At 64.7% G+C, this 21,042-nt stretch overlaps 1 protein-coding gene across 2 annotated transcripts in view; it reads right to left on the bottom strand.

The window, feature by feature from the left end:
• CCPG1 (cell cycle progression 1) overlaps positions 1 to 21,042 on the bottom strand; it is a 436,684-nt gene that overhangs the window by 52,855 nt on the left and 362,787 nt on the right. The gene's annotated exons all lie outside the window — the stretch shown is intronic.

The raw sequence follows: 21,042 nt of genomic DNA, 5'->3' as shown, positions 1-21,042 counted from the left end.
TTTCAATCGACCTGCCGGCCTCCCTGAGGGCTGGCTCCACGCCTGCTGGGTGTCTGGGGCTCCTCCCGACCCGGCCCTGAAAGGATCAAAGGACAATGGCAGGAAAACCCCCAACAAGCGACCCCCAGGTGACAAGACCCCTGCCTGCACAGACTCCGGACATCAAAGAGGAGTCGCCCTATAACAAGGGGTGCTCTGGGACTGTCCGGCAGATTCGCCTTGGAAACACCTGAGCCCTGCTGAGTGACTCGCGGCTCCCTGAAAGATCGTAAGACCTCCGAACTTGTGCTTGAGCCCTGCTGAGTGACTCGCGGCTCCCTGAAGATCGTAAGACCTCCGGACTTGTACTCGAGCCTGCTGAGTAACTCGCAGTGCCCACAGACTCCCTTGGTCCCGCCGGACCCCACGACGACAAGTGTATCCTCCAGCTCGAGGATTGTGAGCTGTGCGCCGGATACGCTCCTGCATTTGATCAATTCCCCCCAAAGACTGTCCCGCTACCTCCTAATCCCCCTCCAAGACTTTGTGAGCCCGCGCTCTACTTGTATATATATTGCCGTGCTGATCATAAAGATCTTACCACCCCGTTCTGATAAAGATTTGCTCTAAAGAACTCTCGGTGTGGTGTCTCTTTGTCGTGTGGTGCAGAGTATACGATCCTAGATATGAGATTCCTCCCCTGAGGAGTCTCCCGCCAGTGCCCGGCTACGATACCTCGAGGGTTGGTCTCAGGACAGTCAGGGCCCCCTCCGGGCCCCTCTGAGGTCGCCTTCTAACAGAGGGGGGGTCAGGGGAACGGGGTGGGTGGGAGGGGGGGTCAAGGGAACGGGGTGGGTGGGAGGGTGGTCAGGGGCACAGGGAACGGGGTGGGTGGGAGGGTGGTCAGGGGCACAGGGAACGGGGTGGGTGGGAGGGGGGGGTCAGAGGCACAGGGAACGGGGTGGGTGGGAGGGGGGTCAGAGGCACAGGGAACGGGGTGGGTGGGAGGGGGGTCAGAGGCACAGGGAACGGGGTGGGTGGGAGGGGGGTCAGGAGCACAGGGAACGGGGTGGGTGGGAGGGGGGTCAGGAGCACAGGGAACGGGGTGGGTGGGAGGGGGGTCAGGAGCACAGGGAACGGGGTGGGTGGGAGGGGGGTCAGGAGCACAGGGAACGGGGTGGGTGGGAGGGGGAGCACAGGGAACGGGGTGGGTGGGAGGGGGGGCACAGGGAACGGGGTGGGCAGGAGGGGGGTCAGCGGCACAGGGAATGGGGTGGGCGGGAGGGGGGTCAGCGGCACAGGGAAAGGGTGGGCGGGAGGGGGGTCAGCGACACAGGGAACAGGGTGGGCGGGAGGGGGGTCAGCGACACAGGGAACAGGGTGGGCGGGAGGGGGGTCAGCGACACAGGGAACAGGGTGGGCGGGAGGGGGGTCAGCGACACAGGGAACGGGATGGGGTAAGCAAAACAGGGAACGGGGTGGGTGGGGGGGTAAGCAAAACAGGGAACGGGGTGGGTGGGAGGGGGTAAGCAACACCGGGAACGGGGTGGGTGGGAGGGGGTAAGCAACACCGGGAACGGGGTGGGTGGGAGGGGGTAAGCAACACCGGGAACGGGGTGGGTGGGAGGGGGTAAGCAACACCGGGAACGGGGTGGGTGGGAGGGGGGTCAGCGACACAGGGAATGGGATGGGGTAAGCAACACAGGGAACGGGGTGGGTGGGGGGTAAGCCACACAGGGAACGGGGTGGGTGGGGGGGTAAGCAACACAGGGAACGGGGTGGGTTGGGGGTAAGCAACACAGGGAACGGGGTGGGTGGGGGGTAAGCAACACAGGGAACGGGGTGGGTGGGGGGGTAAGCAACACAGGGAACGGGGTGGGTGGGGGGGTAAGCAACACAGGGAACGGGGTGGGTAGGGGGGTAAGCAACACAGGGAACTGGGTGGGTGGGGGGTAAGCAACACAGGGAACGGGGTGGGTGGGTGGGGGGTAAGCAACACAGGGAACGGGGTGGGTGGGTGGGGGGTAAGCAACACAGGGAACGGGGTGGGTGGGTGGGGGGTAAGCAACACAGGGAACGGGGTGGGTGGGTGGGGGGTAAGCAACACAGGGAACGGGGTGGGTGGGTGGGGGGTAAGCAACACAGGGAACGGGGTGGGTGGGTGGGGGGTAAGCAACACAGGGAACGGGGTGGGTGGGTGGGGGGTAAGCAACACAGGGAACGGGGTGGGTGGGTGGGGGGTAAGCAACACAGGGAACGGGGTGGGTGGGTGGGGGGTAAGCAACACAGGGAACGGGGTGGGTGGGAGGGGGGTCAGCGACACAGGGCGGGAGGGAGGTCTGTGACACAGGGAACAGGATGGGTGGGTCTGCCACACAGGGAACAGGGTGGGTCAGCGACACAGGGTTTAAAACAAAGAGAGAGGGACCCCTAAACCAAGGGAGAGGGGTGCCAAGCAGGACCGTAGTCAAAAAGAAAGACCTCCCTTGGATTTGTATGTATCAACAGTCATTCAAGCACACACGTCTCACGTTAGCAGGATGAGATTCGGCATCAACGAAGCAAACAAATTACTTGATAACAAATTTATTCAAATTAATCACATATGTCACAAAAAGTGTAAAATGTTGTACACATACATTAAAAAGATGATTCATAAGCAAATAATGTAACGAATCACCATCAATATTCGTACAAAACATAAAATTGGGAAAAAAAAGAGAGGACAGGACAAATAATCCTACTCATAATAGGAAATCGCTGAATCAAAGATTCATCGGGTGTGACCCCAATGAGACTCAATCACAATATACATGTCACAGAACCATTGTCATCGCAGATTTTATACGATTTCCTTTTACTAGAGCATCGACGCGAGGAAGGTGTTGGCTATATACTGCCGAAACGCGTCGATGCTCTAGTAAAAGCAACACAGCGACACAGGGACCGGGGGGGTCAGGGACATAGGGAACATGGTGGGTGGGAGAGGGGTCAGGGGCACAGGGAACGGGGTGGGTGGGAGGGGGGTCAGGGGCACAGGGAACGGGGTGGGTGGGAGGGGGGTCAGGGGCACAGGGAACGGGGTGGGTGGGAGGGGGGTCAGGGGCACAGGGAACGTGGTGGGTGGGAGGGGGGTCAGGGGCACAGGGAACGGGGTGGGTGGGAGGGGGGTCAGGGGCACAGGGAACGGGGTGGGTGGGAGGGGGGTCAATGACACAGGAAACAGGGTGAGTGGGAGGGGGGTCAGCGACACAGGGAATAGGGTGGGTGGGGGGGTAAGCAACACAGGGAACGGGGTGGGTGGGGGGGTAAGCAACACAGGGAACGGGGTGGGTGGGTGGGGGTAAGCAACACAGGGAACGGGGTGGGTGGGTGGGGGTAAGCAACACAGGGAACGGGGTGGGTGGGTGGGGGTAAGCAACACAGGGAACGGGGTGGGTGGGTGGGGGTAAGCAACACAGGGAACGGGGTGGGTGGGGGTAAGCAACACAGGGAACGGGGTGGGTGGGTGGGGGTAAGCAACACAGGGAACGGGGTGGGTGGGTGGGGGTAAGCAACACAGGGAACGGGGTGGGTGGGTGGGGGTAAGCAACACAGGGAACGGGGTGGGTGGGTGGGGGTAAGCAACACAGGGAACGGGGTGGGTGGGTGGGGGTAAGCAACACAGGGAACGGGGTGGGTGGGTGGGGGTAAGCAACACAGGGAACGGGGTGGGTGGGGGTAAGCAACACAGGGAACGGGGTGGGTGGGTGGGGGTCAGCAACACAGGGAACGGGGTGGGTGGGTGGGGGTCAGCAACACAGGGAACGGGGTGGGTGGGTGGGGGTCAGCAACACAGGGAACGGGGTGGGTGGGTGGGGGTCAGCAACACAGGGAACGGGGTGGGTGGGTGGGGGTCAGCAACACAGGGAACGGGGTGGGTGGGTGGGGGTCAGCAACACAGGGAACGGGGTGGGTGGGTGGGGGTCAGCAACACAGGGAACGGGGTGGGTGGGGGTCAGCAACACAGGGAACGGGGTGGGTGGGTGTCAGCAACACAGGGAACGGGGTGGGTGGGTGGGGGTCAGCAACACAGGGAACGGGGTGGGTGGGTGGGGGTCAGCAACACAGGGAACGGGGTGGGTGGGTGGGGGTCAGCAACACAGGGAACGGGGTGGGTGGGTGGGGGTCAGCAACACAGGGAACGGGGTGGGTGGGTGGGGGTCAGCGACACAGGGAACGGGGTGGGTGGGTGGGGGTCAGCGACACAGGGAACGGGGTGGGTGGGTGGGGGTCAGCGACACAGGGAACGGGGTGGGTGGGTGGGGGTCAGCGACACAGGGAACGGGGTGGGTGGGGGTCAGCGACACAGGGAACGGGGTGGGTGGGTGGGGGTCAGCGACACAGGGAACGGGGTGGGTGGGTGGGGGTCAGCGACACAGGGAACGGGGTGGGTGGGTGGGGGGTCAGGGACACAGGGAACGGGGTGGGTGGGAGGTCAGGGACACAGGGAACGGGGTGGGTGGGAGGGGGTCAGGGACACAGGTAACGGGGTGGGTGGGAGGGGGTCAGGGACACAGGTAACGGGGTGGGTGGGAGGGGGTCAGGGACACAGGGAACGGGGTGGGTGGGAGGGGGTCAGGGACACAGGGAACGGGGTGGGTGGGAGGGGGTCAGGGACACAGGGAACGGGGTGGGTGGGAGGGGGTCAGGGACACAGGGAACGGGATGGGTGGGAGGGGGTCAACGACACAGGAAACTGGGTGGGTGGGAGGGGGGTTAGCGACACAGGGAACGGGATGGGGTAAGCAACACAGGGAACAGGGTGGGTGGGAGGGGGGGTAAGCAACACAGGGAACAGGGTGGGTGGGAGGGGGGTCAGTGACACAGGGAACAGGGTGGGTGGGTGGGAGGGGGGTCAGCGACACAGGGTGGGTGGGTGCAAGGGGGGTCAGCGACACAGGGAACAGGGTGGGTGTGTGGGAGGGGGGTCAGCGACACAGGAAACAGGGTGGGTGGGAGGGGGTCAACGACACAGGAAACAGGGTGGGTGGGAGGGGGGTCAGCGACACAGGGAACGGGTGGGTGGGATGGGGGTCAGCGACACTGAACGTTTAGTCAGCGACACAGAACGGGGTGGTTGGGTGGGAGGGTCAGCGACACAGGGAATGAGGAGGTTGGGTGGGAGGATCAGCGACACAGAGAACGGGGTGGGTGGTCGGGTCAGAGACACAGGGAACGGGGTGGGTGGATAGGAGAGTTCAGTGACACAGGAAACATGGGTCAGCGACACAGGGAACCTTGGGGGTCTGCGACACAGGGAACGGGGTGAGTGGGAGGTGGGTCAGCGACGCAAGGAACAAGGATGGGTGGGAGGGGGCTCAGCGACACAAGGAACGGGGTTGGGTGGTAAGGGGGGTCAGCGATACAGGGAACAGGGTGGGTGGGAAGGGGGAAGGGGGTCAGGGACACAGGGAACGGGGTGGGTGGGAGTCAGCGACACAGGGAACGGGGTGGGTGGGTGACAGGTCAGTGACACAGGAAACGGGGTGGGTGGGTGACGGGTCAGTGTTAGACGGCGACCTCAGAGGAGCCCGGAAGGGGGTCCTGACTTCCCTGAGTCCCACCCGTGTAGTATTGTAGCCGGGCACTGGCGAGAGATTCCCCAGGGGGAGGAATCTCGCAACTAGGATCGTACTTCTGGCCCCCCCACGACACAGAGAGACCACACTGGGTATTCTCAGAAAACAAGCTTTATCAAATAGGTATCACTGCAAATATGTACAAGGTGAGCACGGGCTCAAGAGTCTCGGAAAGGTAGGGGGTAGCGGGACTGTCTCTGGTAACGGTTCAAAGCAGGGCCGTATCCGGCGCACAGCTCACAATCCTCGAGCTGGGGGATACGTGGTCGGAGTCGGGGTCCGGCGGGACCGTGAGAGTCTGGGGAAGCCGCGAGTCACTCAGCGGGCTCAGGTACAGGTTCGGAGGTCTTACGATCTTCAAGGAGCCGCGAGTCACTCAGCAGGGCTCAGGTACAAGTCGGAGGTCTTACGATCTTCAGGGAGCCGCGAGTCACTCAGCAGGGCTCAGGTACAAGTTCGGAGGTCTTACGATCTTCAGGGAGCCGTGAGTCACTCAGCAGGGCTCAGGTACAAGTTCGGGGGTCTTACGATCTTCAGGGAGCCGCGAGTCACTCAGCAGGGCTCAGGTGGGTTCAAGTTCCAGGAGCCGCGACCACGTCGGCAGGCTCTCGTTGTTCCAGCGTCGAATCTCTCGGACAGTCTCAGAGCACCCCTTGTTATAGGTCGACCCCTCTTTGATGTCCGGAGTCTGTGCAGGCAGGGGTCTTGTCACCTGGGGGCCGCTCGTCGGGGTTACCTGCCATTGTCTTTTGATCCTTTCAGGGCCGGGTCGGGAGGAGTCCCAGACACCCAGCAGGCACGGAGCCAGCCCGCAGGGAGGCCGGAGGGCCGATCGAAACCCATCGTCCCAGGGGAGTTCAGAGGTGCGATAGAAACTGCTCCTCCCTCTCGCATCCCATGGAAGCGTGATGTCCTCCAGCCGGAGTGGCGCCTCGAGGCCCGGGTCGCGCTGGGGCCGGCCGGCCATCTTGTTGCATGGAGTGGGCACGCGGGCCCGGGGTGGCCGAAAGGAGGGAGGCCATGGACGGGGATGTCCGGGGTTGGTGCTGGTGTCCGGGTGGGAAGAGTCGGCTGGGCCGGGTGCTTGGGCTGCAGGTACCAGGTTTCGGTGGTGCGGGGGCACGGAGGGCCATTCTACGAGGCCGGGTCCAAAAGTCAGCGACACAGGAAACGGGGTGGGTGGGTGGGGGGTCAGGGACACAGGAAACGGGGTGGGTGGGTGGGGGGTCAGGGACACAGGGAACGGGGTGGGGGGTCAGGGACACAGGGAACGGGGTGGGGGGGTGGGGTCAGGGACACAGGGAACGGGGTGGGGGGGTGGGGTCAGGGACACAGGGAACGGGGTGGGGGGGTGGGGTCAGGGACACAGGGAACGGGGTGGGTGGGTGGGGTCAGGGACACAGGGAACGGGGTGGGTGGGTGTTGTCAGGGACACAGGGAACGGGGTGGGTGGGTGGGGTCAGGGACACAGGGAACGGGGTGGGTGGGTGGGGTCAGGGACACAGGGAACGGGGTGGGTGGGTGGGGTCAGGGACACAGGGAACGGGGTGGGTGGGTGGGGTCAGGGACACAGGGAACGGGGTGGGTGGGGTCAGGGACACAGGGAACGGGGTGGGTGGGTGGGGTCAGGGACACAGGGAACGGGGTGGGTGGGTGGGGTCAGGGACACAGGGAACGGGGTGGGTGGGTGGGGTCAGGGACACAGGGAACGGGGTGGGTGGGTGGGGTCAGGGACACAGGGAACGGGGTGGGTGGGTGGGGTCAGGGACACAGGGAACGGGGTGGGTGGGTGGGGTCATGGACACAGGGAACGGGGTGGGTGGGTGGGGTCAGGGACACAGGGAACGGGGTGGGTGGGTGGGGTCAGGGACACAGGGAACGGGGTGGGTGGGTGGGGTCAAGGACACAGGGAACGGGGTGGGTGGGTGGGGTCAGGGACACAGGGAACGGGGTGGGTGGGTGGGGTCAGGGACACAGGGAACGGGGTGGGTGGGTGGGGTCAGGGACACAGGGAACGGGGTGGGTGGGTGGGGTCAGGGACACAGGGAACGGGGTGGGTGGGTGGGGTCAGGGACACAGGGAGCGGGGTGGGTGGGTGGGGTCAGGGACACAGGGAGCGGGGTGGGTGGGTGGGGTCAGGGACACAGGGAGCGGGGTGGGTGGGTGGGGTCAGGGACACAGGGAGCGGGGTGGGTGGGTGGGGTCAGGGACACAGGGAGCGGGGTGGGTGGGGTCAGGGACACAGGGAGCGGGGTGGGTGGGGTCAGGGACACAGGGAGCGGGGTGGGTGGGGTCAGGGACACAGGGAACGGGGTGGGTGGGGTCAGGGACACAGGGAACGGGGTGGGTGGGTGGGGTCAGGGACACAGGGAACGGGGTGGGTGGGTGGGGTCAGGGACACAGGGAACGGGGTGGGTGGGTGGGGTCAGGGACACAGGGAACGGGGTGGGTGGGTGGGGTCAGGGACACAGGGAACGGGGTGGGTGGGTGGGGTCAGGGACACAGGGAACGGGGTGGGTGGGGTCAGGGACACAGGGAGCTGGGTGGGTGGGTGGGGTCAGGGACACAGGGAACGGGGTGGATGGGTGGGGGGTCAGGGACACAGGGAACGGGGTGGGTGGGAGGGGGTCAGGGACACAGGGAACGGGGTGGGTGGGAGGGGGTCAGGGACACAGGGAACGGGGTGGGTGGGAGGGGGTCAGGGACACAGGGAACGGGGTGGGTGGGAGGGGGTCAGGGACACAGGGAACGGGGTGGGTGGGAGGGGGTCAGGGACACAGGGAACGGGGTGGGTGGGAGGGGGTCAGGGACACAGGGAACGGGGTGGGTGGGAGGGGGTCAGGGACACAGGGAACGGGGTGGGTGGGAGGGGGTCAGGGACACAGGGAACGGGGTGGGTGGGAGGGGGTCAGGGACACAGGGAACGGGGTGGGTGGGAGGGGGTCAGGGACACAGGGAACGGGGTGGGTGGGAGGGGGGGTCAACGACACAGGAAACAGGGTGGGTGGGGGGGGGTCAACGACACAGGAAACAGGGTGGGTGGGAGGGGGGTCAGCGACACAGGGAACGGGTGGGTGGGAGGGTCAGCGACACAGGGAATGAGGAGGTTGGGTGGGAGGATCAGCCACACAGGGAACGGGGTGGGTGGTCGGGTCAGAGACACAGGGAACGGGGTGGGTGGATAGGAGAGTTCAGTGACACAGGAAACATGGGTCAGCGACACAGGGAACCTTGGGGGTCTGCGACACAGGGAACGGGTGGGTGGGAGGGTCAGCGACACAGGGAATGAGGAGGTTGGGTGGGAGGATCAGCGACACAGGGAACGGGGTGGGTGGTCGGGTCAGAGACACAGGGAACGGGGTGGGTGGATAGGAGAGTTCAGTGACACAGGAAACATGGGTCAGCGACACAGGGAACCTTGGGGGTCTGCGACACAGGGAACGGGGTGAGTGGGAGGTGGGTCAGCGACGCAAGGAACAAGGATGGGTGGGATGGGGGCTCAGCGACACAAGGAACGTGGTTGGGTGGGAAGGGGGGTCAGCGATACAGGGAACGGGGTCGGTGGGAGGGTGTTCAACGACAGGGAACTGGGGTGGGTGGAGGAGGTCAGCAACAGGGAACGGGGTGAGTGGGAGGGGGTCAGCGACACAAGGAACAGGGTGGGTGGGAGTCAGCGACGGGGAACGGGGTGGGTGGGTGACGGGTCAGCGACACAGGAAACTGGGTGGGTGGGGGGTCAGGGACACAGGAAACGGGGTGGGTGGGGGGTCAGGGACACAGGAAACGGGGTGGGTGGGTGGGGGGTCAGGGACACAGGAAACGGGGTCGGTGGGTGGGGGGTCAGGGACACAGGGAACGGGGTGGGGGGTCAGGGACACAGGGAACGGGGTGGGTGGGTGGGGTCAGGGACACAGGGAACGGGGTGGGTGGGGTCAGGGACACAGGGAACGGGGTGGGTGGGGTCAGGGACACAGGGAATGGGGTGGGTGGGTGGGTGGGGTCAGGGACACAGGGAATGGGGTGGGTGGGTGGGGTCAGGGACACAGGGAATGGGGTGGGTGGGTGGGGTCAGGGACACAGGGAATGGGGTGGGTGGGTGGGGTCAGGGACACAGGGAATGGGGTGGGTGGGGTCAGGGACACAGAGAATGGGGTGGGTGGGTGGGGTCAGGGACACAGAGAATGGGGTGGGTGGGTGGGGTCAGGGACACAGAGAATGGGGTGGGTGGGTGGGGTCAGGGACACAGGGAATGGGGTGGGTGGGTGGGGTCAGGGACACAGGGAATGGGATGGGTGGGGTCAGGGACACAGGGAATGGGGTGGGTGGGTGGGGTCAGGGACACAGGGAATGGGGTGGGTGGGTGGGGTCAGGGACACAGGGAATGGGGTGGGTGGGTGGGGTCAGGGACACAGGGAATGGGGTGGGTGGGTGGGGTCAGGGACACAGGGAATGGGGTGGGTGGGTGGGGTCAGGGACACAGGGAATGGGGTGGGTGGGTGGGGTCAGGGACACAGGGAATGGGGTGGGTGGGGTCAGGGACACAGGGATATGGGGTGGGTGGGTGGGGTCAGGGACACCGTGAATGGCGTGGGTGGGTGGGGTCAGGGACACAGGGAACGGGGTGGGTGGGTGGGGTCAGGGACACAGGGAACGGGGTGGGTGGGTGGGGTCAGGGACACAGGGAACGGGGTGGGTGGGTGGGGTCAGGGACACAGGGAACGGGGTGGGTGGGTGGGGTCAGGGACACAGGGAACGGGGTGGGTGGGGTCAGGGACACAGGGAACGGGGTGGGTGGGGTCAGGGACACAGGGAACGGGGTGGGTGGGGTCAGGGACACAGGGAACGGGGTGGGTGGGTGGGGTCAGGGACACAGGGAACGGGGTGGGTGGGTGGGGTCAGGGACACAGGGAACGGGGTGGGTGGGTGGGGTCAGGGACACAGGGAACGGGGTGGGTGGGTGGGGTCAGGGACACAGGGAATGGGGTGGGTGGGTGGGGTCAGGGACACAGGGAATGGGGTGGGTGGGTGGGGTCAGGGACACAGGGAATGGGGTGGGTGGGTGGGGTCAGGGACACAGGGAATGGGGTGGGTGGGGTCAGGGACACAGGGAATGGGGTGGGTGGGTGGGGTCAGGGACACAGGGAATGGGGTGGGTGGGGTCAGGGACACAGGGAATGGGGTGGGTGGGGTCAGGGACACAGGGAATGGGGTGGGTGGGGTCAGGGACACAGGGAATGGGGTGGGTGGGTGGGGTCAGGGACACAGGGAATGGGGTGGGTGGGTGGGGTCAGGGACACAGGGAATGGGGTGGGTGGGTGGGGTCAGGGACACAGGGAATGGGGTGGGTGGGTGGGGTCAGGGACACAGGGAATGGGGTGGGTGGGTGGGGTCAGGGACACAGGGAATGGGGTGGGTGGGTGGGGTCAGGGACACAGGGAATGGGGTGGGTGGGTGGGGTCAGGGACACAGGGAATGGGGTGGGTGGGTGGGGTCAGGGACACAGGGAATGGGGTGGGTGGGTGGGGTCAGGGACACCGTGAATGGCGTGGGTGGGTGGGGTCAGGGACACAGGGAACGGGGTGGGTGGGTGGGGTCAGGGACACAGGGAACGGGGTGGGTGGGTGGGGTCAGGGACACAGGGAACGGGGTGGGTGGGTGGGGTCAGGGACACAGGGAACGGGGTGGGTGGGTGGGGTCAGGGACACAGGGAACGGGGTGGGTGGGTGGGGTCAGGGACACAGGGAACGCGGTGGGTGGGTGGGGTCAGGGACACAGGGAACGCGGTGGGTGGGTGGGGTCAGGGACACAGGGAACGGGGTGGGTGGGTGGGGTCAGGGACACAGGGAACGGGGTGGGGTCAGGGACACAGGGAACGGGGTGGGTGGGTGGGGTCAGGGACACAGGGAACGGGGTGGGTGGGGTCAGGGACACAGGGAACGGGGTGGGTGGGGTCAGGGACACAGGGAACGGGGTGGGTGGGTGGGGTCAGGGACACAGGGAACGGGGTGGGTGGGTGGGGTCAGGGACACAGGGAACGGGGTGGGTGGGGTCAGGGACACAGGGAACGGGGTGGGTGGGTGGGGTCAGGGACACAGGGAACGGGGTGGGTGGGTGGGGTCAGGGACACAGGGAACGGGGTGGGTGGGTGGGGTCAGGGACACAGGGAACGGGGTGGGTGGGTGGGGTCAGGGACACAGGGAGCTGGGTGGGTGGGTGGGGTCAGGGACACAGGGAGCTGGGTGGGTGGGTGGGGTCAGGGACACAGGGAGCTGGGTGGGTGGGTGGGGTCAGGGACACAGGGAGCTGGGTGGGTGGGTGGGGTCAGGGACACAGGGAGCTGGGTGGGTGGGTGGGGTCAGGGACACAGGGAGCTGGGTGGGTGGGTGGGGTCAGGGACACAGGGAGCTGGGTGGGTGGGTGGGGTCTGGGACACAGGGAGCTGGGTGGGTGGGTGGGGTCTGGGACACAGGGGGGTGGGTGGGGTCTGGGACACAGGGAGCTGGGTGGGTGGGGTCTGGGACACAGGGAACGGGGTGGGTGGGTGGGGTCAGGGACACAGGGAACGGGGTGGGTGGGTGGGGTCAGGGACACAGGGAACGGGGTGGGTGGGTGGGGTCAGGGACACAGGGAACGGGGTGGGTGGGTGGGGTCAGGGACACAGGGAACGGGGTGGGTGGGTGGGGTCAGGGACACAGGGAACGGGGTGGGTGGGGTCAGGGACACAGGGAACGGGGTGGGTGGGGTCAGGGACACAGGGAGCTGGGTGGGTGGGGTCAGCGACACAGGGAACTGGGTGGGTGGGAGGGTGGGTCAGCGACACAGGGAACTGGGTGGGTGGGAGGGTGGGTCAGCGACACAGGGAACTGGGTGGGTGGGAGGGTGGGTCAGCGACACAGGGAACTGGGTGGGTGGGAGGGTGGGTCAGCGACACAGGGAACTGGGTGGGTGGGAGGGTGGGTCAGCGACACAGGGAACTGGGTGGGTGGGAGGGTGGGTCAGCGACACAGGGAACTGGGTGGGAGGGAGGGTCAGCGACACAGGGAACTGGGTGGGAGGGAGGGTCAGCGACACAGGGAACTGGGTGGGTGGGAGGGAGGGTCAGCGACACAGGGAACTGGGAGGGAGGGTCAGCGACACAGGGAACTGGGAGGGAGGGTCAGCGACACAGGGAACTGGGAGGGAGGGAGGGTCAGCGACACAGGGAAGGGGGTGAGTGGGAGGGGGTCAGCGACACAGGGAACGGGGGTGTGTAGGAAGGGGGTCAGGGGAACTTTGTGGGAGGGGGGTCAAGGGCACAGGGAACGATGTGGGTGGGAGGGGGGTCAGGGGCACAGGGAATGAGGTGGGTGGGAGGGGGGTCAGGGGCACAGGGAACGGGGTGGGTGGGAGGGGGTTAGGGGCACAGGGAACGGGGTGGGTGGGAGGGAGGGTTAGGGGCACAGGGAACGGGGTGGGTGGGAGGGAGGGTCAGCGACACAGGGAACTGGGTGGGTGGGAGGGAGGGTCAGCGACACAGGGAACTGGGTGGGTGGGAGGGAGGGAGGGTCAGCGACACAGGGAAGGGGGTGAGTGGGAGGGGGTCAGCGACACGGGGAACGGGGGTGTGTAGGAAGGGGGTCAGGGGAACGGGGTGGGTGGGAGGGGGGGTCAGGGGAACGGGGTGGGTGGGAGGGGGGGTCAGGGGAACGGGGTGGGTGGGAGGGGGGTCAGAGGCACAGGGAACGGGGTGGGTGGGAGGGGGGTCAGAGGCACAGGGAACGGGGTGGGTGGGAGGGGGGTCAGAGGCACAGGGAACGGGGTGGGTGGGAGGGGGGTCAGGAGCACAGGGAACGGGGTGGGTGGGAGGGGGTCAGGAGCACAGGGAACGGGATGGGTGGGAGGGGGTCAGGAGCACAGGGAACGGGATGGGTGGGAGGGGGTCAGGAGCACAGGGAACGGGGTGGGTGGGAGGGGGTCAGGGGCACAGGGAACGGGGTGGGTGGGAGGGGGTCAGGGGCACAGGGAACGGGGTGGGCGGGAGGGGGGTCAGGGGCACAGGGAACGGGGTGGGCGGGAGGGGGGTCAGCGACACAGGGAACAGGGTGGGCGGGAGGGGGGTCAGCGACACAGGGAACAGGGTAGGTGGGAGGGGGGTCAGCGACACAGGGAACAGGGTGGGCGGGAGGGGGGTCAGCGACACAGGGAACAGGGTAGGCGGGAGGGGGGTCAGCGACACAGGGAACAGGGTAGGTGGGAGGGGGGTCAGCGACACAGGGAACAGGGTAGGTGGGAGGGGGGTCAGCGACACAGGGAACGGGATGGGGTAAGCAAAACAGGGAACGGGGTGGGGGGTAAGCAACACAGGGAACGGGGTGGGGGGTAAGCAACACAGGGAACGGGGTGGGTGGGGGAGTAAGCAACACAGGGGACGGGGTGGGTGGGGGAGTAAGCAACACAGGGAACGGGGTTGGTGGGTGGGTGGGGGGTAAGCTACACAGGGAATGGGGTGGGTGGGTGGGGGGTAAGCTACACAGGGAATGGGGTGGGTGGGTGGGGGGTAAGCTACACAGGGAATGGGGTGGGTGGGTGGGGGGTAAGCTACACAGGGAATGGGGTGGGTGGGTGGGGGGTAAGCAACACAGGGAATGGGGTGGGTGGGTGGGGGGTAAGCAACACAGGGAATGGGGTGGGTGGGTGGGGGGTAAGCAACACAGGGAATGGGGTGGGTGGGTGGGGGGTAAGCAACACAGGGAATGGGGTGGGTGGGTGGGGGGTAAGCAACACAGGGAATGGGGTGGGTGGGTGGAGGGTAAGCAACACAGGGAATGGGGTGGGTGGGTGGGGGGTAAGCGACACAGGGAAGTGGGTGGGAGGGTGGGTCAGCGACACAGGGAACTGGGTGGGTGGGAGGGTGGGTCAGCGACACAGGGAACTGGGTGGGTGGGAGGGTGGGTCAGCGACACAGGGAACTGGGTGGGTGGGAGGGTGGGTCAGCGACACAGGGAACTGGGTGGGAGGGAGGGTCAGCGACACAGGGAACTGGGTGGGTGGGAGGGAGGGTCAGCGACACAGGGAACTGGGTGGGTGGGAGGGAGGGTCAGCGACACAGGGAACTGGGTGGGTGGGAGGGAGGGTCAGCGACACAGGGAACTGGGAGGGAGGGTCAGCGACACAGGGAACTGGGAGGGAGGGAGGGTCAGCGACACAGGGAAGGGGGTGAGTGGGAGGGGGTCAGCGACACAGGGAACGGGGGTGTGTAGGAAGGGGGTCAGGGGAACTTTGTGGGAGGGGGGTCAAGGGCACAGGGAACGATGTGGGTGGGAGGGGGGTCAGGGGCACAGGGAATGAGGTGGGTGGGAGGGGGGTCAGGGGTTAGGGGCACAGGGAACGGGGTGGGTGGGAGGGAGGGTCAGCGACACAGGGAACTGGGTGGGTGGGAGGGAGGGTCAGCGACACAGGGAACTGGGTGGGTGGGAGGGAGGGTCACCGACACAGGGAAGGGGGTGAGTGGGAGGGGGTCAGCGACACGGGGAACGGGGGTGTGTAGGAAGGGGGTCAGGGGAACGGGGTGGGTGGGAGGGGGGGTCAGGGGAACGGGGTGGGTGGGAGGGGGGTCAGGGGCACAGGGAATGGGGTGGTTGGGAGGGGGGTCAAGGGCACAGGGAACGGGGTGGGTGGGAGGGGGGTCAGAGGCACAGGGAACGGGGTGGGTGGGAGGGGGGTCAGAGGCACAGGGAACGGGGTGGGTGGGAGGGGGGTCAGAGGCACAGGGAACGGGGTGGGTGGGAGGGGGGTCAGAGGCACAGGGAACGGGGTGGGTGGGAGGGGGGTCAGAGGCACAGGGAACGGGGTGGGTGGGAGGGGGGTCAGGAGCACAGGGAACGGGGTGGGTGGGAGGGGGTCAGGAGCACAGGGAACGGGGTGGGTGGGAGGGGGTCAGGGGCACAGGGAACGGGTGGGTTGGAGGGGGGTCAGGGGCACAGGGAACGGGGTGGGCGGGAGGGGGGTCAGCGACACAGGGAACAGGGTAGGCGGGAGGGGGGTCAGCGACACAGGGAACAGGGTGGGCGGGAGGGGGGTCAGCGACACAGGGAACAGGGTAGGTGGGAGGGGGGTCAGCGACACAGGGACCGTAGTCAAAAAGAAAGACCTCCCTTGGATCTGTATGTATCAACAGTCATTCAAGCACACACGTCTCACGTTAGCAGGATGAGATTCGGCATCAACGAAGCAAACAAATTACTTGATAACACATTTATTCAAATTAATCACATGTCACAAAAAGTGTAAAATGTTGTACACATACATTAAAAAGACAAACAATTTTCCAAATTTTAAAACAAGAAAAGTAAAAATCAATTAAAACTTCTTTATATGATTCATAAGCAAATAATGTAACGAATCACCATCAATATTCGTACAAAACATAAAATTGGGGAAGAAAAGAGAGAACAGGACAAATAATCCTACTCATAATAGGAAATCGCTGAATCAAAGATTCATCGGTTGTGACCCCAATGAGACTCAATCACAATATACATGTCACAGAACCATTGTCATCGCAGATTTTATACGATTTCCTTTTACTAGAGCATCGACGCGAGGAAGGTGTTGGCTATATACTGCCGAAACGCGTCGATGCTCTAGTAAAAGCAAATCGTATAAAATATGCGATGACAATGGTTCTGTGACATGTCACTGGGGTGGGTGGGAAGGGGGTTAGCGACACATGGAACAGGGTGGGGGGGTCAGCGACACAATGACAGGGTGGGTGGGGAGGTCAGCGACACAGGGAACAGGGTGGGTGGGAGCAGGGGTCAGCGACACTGGGAACAGGGTGGGAGGGGAGACAGCGACACAGGGAACAGGGTGGGTGGGATGGGGATCAGCGACACTGAACGTTGGGTCAGGGACACGGACCGGGGTGGTTGGGTGGGTGGGTCAGCGGCAGAAGGAACGGGGTGGGAGGGTCAGCGACAAGGAACGAGGTGGGAGGGTCAGCGACACAGGGAACGGGGTGGGTGGATAGGAGGGTTCAGTGGCACAGGATCCGTGGGTCTGCGACACAGGGAACGGGGTGGGGGGCCAGCGACACAGGTAACGGGGTGAGTGGGAGGTGGTTCAGCGACACAAGGAATGGGGATTGGTGGGAGGGGGCTCAGCGACACAGGGAACGGGGTTGGCTGGGAAGGGGGGTCAGCGACACAGGGAACAGGGTAGGTGGGAGGGGGGTCAGCGACACAGGGAACAGGGTAGGTGGGAGGGGGGTCAGCGACACAGGGAACGGGATGGGGTAAGCAAAACAGGGAACGGGGTGGGGGGTAAGCAAAACAGGGAACGGGGTGGGGGGTAAGCAAAACAGGGAACGGGGTGGGGGGTAAGCAACACAGGGAACGGGGTGGGTGGGGGAGTAAGCAACACAGGGAACGGGGTGGGTGGGGGAGTAAGCAACACAGGGAACGGGGTGGGTGGGGGAGTAAGCAACACAGGGAACGGGGTGGGTGGGGGAGTAAGCAACACAGGGAACGGGGTTGGTGGGTGGGTGGGGGGTAAGCTACACAGGGAATGGGGTGGGTGGGGGGTAAGCTACACAGGGAATGGGGTGGGTGGGTGGGGGGTAAGCTACACAGGGAATGGGGTGGGTGGGTGGGGGGTAAGCTACACAGGGAATGGGGTGGGTGGGTGGGGGGTAAGCTACACAGGGAATGGGGTGGGTGGGTGGGGGGTAAGCAACACAGGGAATGGGGTGGGTGGGTGGGGGGTAAGCAACACAGGGAATGGGGTGGGTGGGTGGGGGGTAAGCAACACAGGGAATGGGGTGGGTGGGTGGGGGGTAAGCAACACAGGGAATGGGGTGGGTGGGTGGGGGGTAAGCAACACAGGGAATGGGGTGGGTGGGTGGGGGGTAAGCAACACAGGGAATGGGGTGGGTGGGTGGGGGGTAAGCAACACAGGGAATGGGGGGGTGGGTGGGTGGTAAGCAACACAGGGAACGGGGTGGGTGGGTGGGGGGTAAGCAACACAGGGAACAGGGTGGGTGGGAGGGGGGTAAGCAACACAGGGAACAGGGTGGGTGGGAGGGGGGTAAGCAACACAGGGAACAGGGTGGGTGGGAGGGGGGTCAGCGACACAGGGAACAGGGTGGGAGGGAGGTCTGTGACACAGGGAACAGGGTGGGTGGGTCTGCCACACAGGGAACAGGGTGGGTCAGCGACACAGGGTTTAAAACAAAGAGAGAGGGACCCCTAAACCACGGGAGAGGGGTGCCAAGCAGGACCGTAGTCAAAAAGAAAGACCTCCCTTGGATCTGTATGTATCAACAGTCATTCAAGCACACACGTCTCACGTTAGCAGGATGAGATTCGGCATCAACGAAGCAAACAAATTACTTGATAACACATTTATTCAAATTAATCACATGTCACAAAAAGTGTAAAATGTTGTACACATACATTAAAAAGACAAACAATTTTCCAAATTTTAAAACAAGAAAAGTAAAAATCAATTAAAACTTCTTTATATGATTCATAAGCAAATAATGTAACGAATCACCATCAATATTCGTACAAAACATAAAATTGGGGAAGAAAAGAGAGAACAGGACAAATAATCCTACTCATAATAGGAAATCGCTGAATCAAAGATTCATCGGTTGTAACCCCAATGAGACTCAATCACAATATACATGTCACAGAACCATTGTCATCGCAGATTTTATACGATTTCCTTTTACTAGAGCATCGACGCGAGGAAGGTGTTGGCTATATACTGCCGAAACGCGTCGATGCTCTAGTAAAAGCAAATCGTATAAAATATGCGATGACAATGGTTCTGTGACATGTCACTGGGGTGGGTGGGAAGGGGGTTAGCGACACATGGAACAGGGTGGGGGGGTCAGCGACACAATGACAGGGTGGGTGGGGAGGTCAGCGACACAGGGAACAGGGTGGGTGGGAGCAGGGGTCAGCGACACTGGGAACAGGGTGGGAGGGGAGACAGCGACACAGGGAACAGGGTGGGTGGGATGGGGATCAGCGACACTGAACGTTGGGTCAGGGACACGGACCGGGGTGGTTGGGTGGGTGGGTCAGCGGCAGAAGGAACGGGGTGGGAGGGTCAGCGACAAGGAACGAGGTGGGAGGGTCAGCGACACAGGGAACGGGGTGGGTGGATAGGAGGGTTCAGTGGCACAGGATCCGTGGGTCTGCGACACAGGGAACGGGGTGGGGGGCCAGCGACACAGGTAACGGGGTGAGTGGGAGGTGGTTCAGCGACACAAGGAATGGGGATTGGTGGGAGGGGGCTCAGCGACACAGGGAACGGGGTTGGCTGGGAAGGGAGGTCAGCGACACAGGGAACGGGGGTGTGGGAAGGGGGGTCAGCGACACAGGGAACGGGGTGGGTTAGAGTCAGCAACACGGAACAGGGTGGGTGGGAGGGGGTCAGGGACACAGGGAACGTGGTGGGTGGGAGGGGGGTCAGAGGCACAGGGAACGGGGTGGGTGGGAGGGGGGTCAGAGGCACAGGGAACGGAGTGGGTGGGAGGGGGGTCAGAGGCACAGGGAACGGGGTGGGTGGGAGGGGGTCAGAGGCACAGGGAACGGGGTGGGTGGGAGGGGGTCAGAGGCACAGGGAACGGGGTGGGTGGGAGGGGGTCAGAGGCACAGGGAACGGGGTGGGTGGGAGGGGGTCAGAGGCACAGGGAACGGGGTGGGTGGGAGGGGGTCAGAGGCACAGGGAACGGGGTGGGTGGGAGGGGGTCAGAGGCACAGGGAACGGGGTGGGTGGGAGGGGGTCAGAGGCACAGGGAACGGGGTGGGTGGGAGGGGGTCAGAGGCACAGGGAACGGGGTGGGTGGGAGGGGGTCAGAGGCACAGGGAACGGGGTGGGTGGGAGGGGGTCAGAGGCACAGGGAACGGGGTGGGTGGGAGGGGGTCAGAGGCACAGGGAACGGGGTGGGTGGGAGGGGGTCAGAGGCACAGGGAACGGGGTGGGTGGGAGGGGGTCAGAAGCACAGGGAACGGGGTGGTTGGGAGGGGGTCAGAAGCACAGGGAACGGGGTGGGTGGGAGGGGGTCAGAAGCACAGGGAACGGGGTGGGTGGGAGGGAGTCAGAAGCACAGGGAACGGGGTGGGTGGGAGGGAGTCAGAAGCACAGGGAACGGGGTGGGTGGGAGGGAGTCAGAGGCACAGGGAACGGGGTGGGTGGGAGGGAGTCAGGGACACAGGGAACGGGGTGGGTGGGAGGGGGGTCAGGGACACAGGGAACGGGTGGTTAGTGACACAAAGAACCGGGGTGGGTGCGAATGGGTGGTCAGCAACACAGGGGTGGGTGGGAGGGGGTCCGCAAACACAGGGAACAGAGGTGGGTGGGAGGGGGGTTAGTGACACAGGGAACAGGGGTGGGAGGGGGGTCAGCGACACGGAACAGGGCGGGAGGGAGGGAGGGGTGTCAGCGACACAGGGAACAGGGTGGGAGGGGGGTCAGCGACACAGGGAACATGGTCAGCGACACAGGGAACAGGGTGGGTGGGAGGAGGGTCAGCGTCACAGGGAACGGGGTGGGTGGAAGGGTCAGGGACACAGGGAATGAGGTTGGTGGGTGGGAGGGTCTGCGACACAGGGAACAAGGGTCTGCGACACAGTGAATGGGGTGAGTGGGTGGGAGGGGTCTGCGACACAGGGAACGGGGTGGGTGGGAGGGTTCAGCGACACAGGGAACGGGGTGGGTGGGAGGGTTCAGCGACACAGGGAACGAGGGTGAGCAACACAGGGAACCTTGGGGGTCTGCGACACAGGGAACGGGGTAGGTGGGGGTGCCAGCGACAAAAGGAACAGGGTGGGTGGGAGGGGTTGGTCAGCAACACAGGGAACAGGGGAGGGTGGGAGGGGATTCAGCGACAGGAAACAGGGTGAGTGGGAGGGGGGGTCAGCGACACAGGGAACAGGGTGGGTGGGAGGGGGGGCAGTGACACAGGGAACAGGGTCAGCGACACAGGGAATAGGGTGGGTGGGAGGGAGGGTCTGCGACACAGGGAACGGGGTGGGAGGGGGGTCAGCAAGACAGGGAACGGAGGGTTGGGAGGGGTGTTCAGCGACAGAACAGGGTGGGTGGTGGGAGGGTCAGCGACACAGGGAACGGGGTAGGTGGGTGGGAGGGAGGGTCAGCAACAAAAGTGGGGTGGGCCCAGCGGCACAGGGAAAGGGGGCAGGAGGGGGGCCAGCGCACAGGGAAAGGGGGTGGGTGGGAGGGGGTGGGCCAGCAGCACAGGCAAAGAGGGTGGGTGGGAGGGGAGTGCCAGTGGCACAGGGAAAGGGGGTGAGCAGGGCCAGCGGCACAGGGAAAGGGGGCAGGTGGGGGGGCCAGCGCACAGGGAAAGGGGTGGGTAGGAGTGGGGGGGCCAGCGGCACAGGCAAAGGGGGTGGGCGGGAGGGGGGGGCCAGCGGCACAGGCAAAGGGGGTG

The sequence above is a fragment of the Triturus cristatus genome, chromosome 3_1 (genome assembly GCF_964204655.1).
Source record: "Triturus cristatus chromosome 3_1, aTriCri1.1, whole genome shotgun sequence".
NCBI lineage: Eukaryota > Metazoa > Chordata > Amphibia > Caudata > Salamandridae > Triturus > Triturus cristatus.
Note: the sequence above shows the minus strand (reverse complement) of the source record. Positions and strands in the feature narration are given on the sequence as shown.